This window comes from Cervus elaphus, chromosome 19, assembly GCF_910594005.1.
Source record: "Cervus elaphus chromosome 19, mCerEla1.1, whole genome shotgun sequence".
NCBI lineage: Eukaryota > Metazoa > Chordata > Mammalia > Artiodactyla > Cervidae > Cervus > Cervus elaphus.
In genome coordinates this window covers 26989603-26994286 of record NC_057833.1, presented here as the reverse complement: position 1 = coordinate 26994286, position 4684 = coordinate 26989603, and the positions used below count along the sequence as shown (strand labels likewise).

At 39.9% G+C, this 4684-nt stretch overlaps 1 non-coding gene across 1 annotated transcript; it reads left to right on the top strand.

Annotated features, from left to right (window-relative positions):
* Nucleotides 1-673: 673 nt before the first annotated feature.
* On the top strand, nucleotides 674-780 carry LOC122676196. The gene has a single exon (XR_006335480.1). It is a non-coding gene; the product is annotated as a U6 spliceosomal RNA (small nuclear RNA).
* Nucleotides 781-4684: the final 3904 nt, after the last annotated feature.

Here is a 4684-nt window from a genome sequence, read left to right as displayed (position 1 = left end):
ATGCAACCACAAGCCAAGGAGCGTCAAGGATTGCCAGCAGTGACTAGAAGTTAGGTAGAGGCAAGGAAGAAGCCTCCCTTAGAGAAGGCATAGCCCTCCCATCCTTCATTTTGGAACTCTAGCCTCCAGAACTTTGAAAGAAAATTTTCTTTTTGTTTAAGCCACATATTTTGCGGTACTTTGTTATAGCAGCCCTGTTATATAGCCCTGTTATAGCAGCAGGTTTTATAGAAACCTAATAAGGATAAGATGAAGAAAAGAGGAAAACAATAGAAAAGCTGGTTCAAGGAAAAGAGCATCATTATTATGACCAAATGCTGAAAAGTGGTCAAATAAAATAAGGACTGAGATGGTGCAAATGACAAGGAAGAGCTTAGCGATGAGCCTGGGAGGAGCCCTTTCAAGTGAGTGATGGGAGTGAGTGGAAACCAGAGGGAAGCGGGCAAAGGAATGCATGTGAATTCAAAAGACAATCCAGTGAGTAGATTCAAGAAGCCTCTCCTGGAAGGAGAAGAGAGCAACAGGATAATAGAGGCACATCGCACTTATGGAGCAAAGATAATTTTTTTTTTAAAGATAGATACTGTGCATATCTGTAATGATCGATTGCTGAATGTGCCTACTGATCCACTCAGCACCCTGCTCCAGCTCTTCTATTAAGAAATCGACATGGGTCCTCGCTTCGGCAGCACATATACTAAAATTGGAACGATACAGAGAAGATTAGCGTGGCCCCTGCGCAAGGATGACACGCAAATTCATGAAGCGTTCCATATTTTTATGTTCATCGCAGCACTGTTTATAATAGCCAGGACATGGAAGCAACCTAGATGCCCATCAGCAGACGAATGGATAAGGAAGCTGTGGTACATATACACCATGGAACATTACTCAGCCGTTAAAAAGAATTCATTTGAATCAGTTCTAATGAGATGGATGAAACTGGAGCCCATTATACAGAGTGAAGTAAGTCAGAAAGATAAAGAACATTACAGCATACTAACCCATATATATGGAATTTAGAAAGATGGTAATGATAACCCTATATGCAAAACAGAAAAAGAGACACAGATGTACAGAACAGACTTTTGGACTCTGTGGGAGAAGGCGAGAGTGGGATGTTTCGAGAGAACAGCATCGAAACATGTATATTATCTAGAGTGAAACAGATCACCAGCCCAGGTTGGATGCATGAGACAAGTGCTCAGGCCTGGTGCACTGGGAAGACCCAGAGGGATGGGGTAGAGAGGGAGGTGGGAGGGGGGATCGGGATGAGGAATACATGTAAATCCATGGCTGATTCATGTCAATGTATGACAAAACCCACTACAATATTGTAAAGTAATTAGCCTCCAACTAATAAATGAAAATAAATAAATAAATAAATAAATAAATCTCCCAATAAAAAAAAAAAAAAAAAGAAATGGACATGGATGAATTGCACTGACAGGCTCTGGGGCACTCTGACTGCTGGTTAGTTTGTTCAGTGGGAGACACCAGCAAAAATGGAAGCAGTGTCCAAAAGTGAGATCAAGGTATTTATTGCTCTGCCTTCATCCCTTCTGGGGTAATGGGTTAGCATGGCTAAATTCTCCACAGTTTCTGCCTGGTGGTACTCTCCCATAGCAATGGTTCTCTCCCAGCCTTCTGATAAATGCTCCCTCCTCTTGCCCCTTGCAAATGATTCTTCCCCAGATTCCTCCTCACCTTCCCTCATAGGCACTCCTTGTCAATCTTCTCAAACAATTAAATCCATCTCCCTGTCGGCTGTTGGCTGGACATGGATTAACACATAAAGGAGCCCTCTCCCTGGGGCCCAAGGCACACAGCATGGACTCTTGCACGTCCTTTTCTTTCCTAGAAAGCATTTTGATGACAAATCCCAAGATATTTAGAAAATCACTCTTCAATTAATGGCTTACAAGGAGGAATTTCCTCCCTATTTTCTGTTATTATCATTATTCTATTTTCTGACCGTTCTCGTGTTTCCCTCTCTTCCATTCTGGTTCTCTCCACTGTCAGAGAAAGTAAAGACCTCTACCGGTTTCAAGGCATGACAGTTACCTGCAGGCCTCCTTATTTGAGAGGAATACAACACATCACCAGCAGATAATGGTGAACTACATGCACAGAAATGAGGCTTAGTATTTAGAGTGTGTGTGTATGTGCATGCATGCAAGCACATGTATATAAAACAGTATTTGCTGTCATCCTAGAAGTGGCCAGGAGGAAGAGAAATTTGATTTGATGTAGTCCAGATGTCAGGTTTTTGGACTCTAGTCCCTGCTCTGCTGATGAACTGCACATGACCAGTGATAATTCCCAGTTTGGAGCTTTCTTCCCTGTCTCTTACTTCTGAGTTCCTTTCTCACATCCTCCTCAAGGGACTTAAAATTTTTTCCTTCCTTCTCACATTCTGCACCTGCTTCCCCTCAAACGGGGTCTTCTATAAAGCATGTAAGAATGCTTAACCATCTCTCATTTAAACAAACACATAAACAAACAAACTCAAAAGATCATAACTTCTGTACCTGCTTTACAGGAATGTTATGGGGAGCATGAAACCGACTTGAGTGTAAACCCCATGCAAGCAGCGATTACCTCTACCTTAATCTGTGCTGCATCTCCAATGCCTCACCTGTTACCTGGATAAGGACAGAAAATAAACCGACCAGTGAACAATTATGAAATGGATAAACAAAAAGAAATAATACTTGTGCTCTGAAAGTGGTGTAAGATATAAATATAAGGGCATATATCCTAACTCATTTTTGAGTAAACTCTGATGAACTATAAAGCACAAGCAGAAATATGCACACACCACAGCACAGCTCAATGACCTTTTATAAAGTCCTCACACTTCAGAGCCAGGACCCAGGTCAAGGACCAGAATATTAGTGACACCAGGCACCCCAGCATTCCCCACCTTGTTCCCTTCCAGTCCCTACAAACTTCCTCACAGGAAGCTCTCTTGTATCCAGCTTCCCTGACGCGACACTTTGCTTGGCAATTTGAACCCGTATTGTTCTGTGACATTAATCCATTCTTTATGCATATCCAATATTCCATCGTGTGAAATGTGGCAGGAGGGCAAAGGGACAGGGCACAACCCTTAAAGAATGACACAGCCAGTTGAGAATAACTTAGGACAGAAACTGCTTAGGACTGATTAGATCCAAGATGGTGGAAAGCGCAACTCCCTGTAGACCTTGGGCCTCGTTATGCACTCATTGTAATATATTACCATATGCTAAGAGGCACGCCCACAGGCGCCATGACAGTTCAGCGGCAGACCATAAAAGGCCAAAGAGTGGGCAGAGGCCCAGTTCCTGGAAATCCCTACCCCTTCCTCAAAATAGTTGGAATAGCCTAGTTAGCATATGAAATTACCCAGCCAGTAAAAGCGAACCACCTCCACAACCTCGACTGCTCTCACCTGAGGCAGCAGATTGCATTCTGCCTATAGATGCATCTCTCTCAATAAACCTGTTTTCACTTCACCACTGCTGGCTCTTGAATTCTTTCCTACATGAAGCCAACAAATCTTACCTGGTGGGTCATTCCAGGTGCTTGCTAAGATGTGGGACATGACCATCCTCTCGCATCGGGTTTTCCTGCAACAAATATACTAAAATTTAGGAATCAGTTCTACTTTCGATAGACATTAGCTTTATCGCCAGGTTTCGGCTGCTGTGAATAGTGCTTCTCTGAACATCGTCCTGTGTCTTATGTTGGATCATATCCAGTAGTAGAATTGCTGGGTTATATAGTTTTTTTTTTAGGCTATGTATTTAAATGTCTCCTGTAAACACTCCTAAAATAACTAATAAGTAATAGGAACTCAAATTTACTTAAGTAAAAAGGATTTTATTGCAAGCTACACAAATTCCACCAAATTAAAAAAAAATGGAAAATTACCAAAAGCAGACATATGAATTCATAAAGCACAGCATTTGTGTTTAAACCACTCTACATATTTTAATAGATCCAGAAGCACTTAAAATTTTATAACCCAGAAGGATGCTCATGAGGAGGCCACTCAGTCATCAACAGCAAATTAAATTGTCAGGATAATGTATTATATTTTAGGAAAATTTTTATTAAAAAATTAAAATATAATTTGAATCTTAATAAGAAAAATATTTAGCAATGTGGGAATATCTTCTACCCCAAACTTGCTTTACTTAGGAGTCTAAATAGCTGCTATTTATTGAGAGGGGAAAAAAAGCACACTTTTTGTATGGTGAGGGAAAATATAATGGTGAAAACTTAAATTTACTTTCAGCATGTTTTCTATGTTTTAAAAACACATTTACAAGAACATATGCACAGTAACCGTTTAATAAATATATTAGTTATTTATAAATTATTTGCTTTTCTTACATATAACATACATGTAATGAAGTAAAAATAGGATTTTCATTAAAATTTGTTGATTAAATATCTATATAGTGCATATAATATGCATCATGTAAATTTTATATTCATCTACCCACATTTTTAAAAGTTCTATTGGTCACACAGTTCCTCACAGGTGATGAATTTGTGCTGGAATCTTTATTCTGATTTCCACAGTGATATCCTACCTACATCATTAGGGAGGTAATTACTGTTTTCTCTAGGTTCTTATAAAGATGACCTCGTGCTTTGTTATTCAACCTTCACTGAAATGTGTCATGAAGTG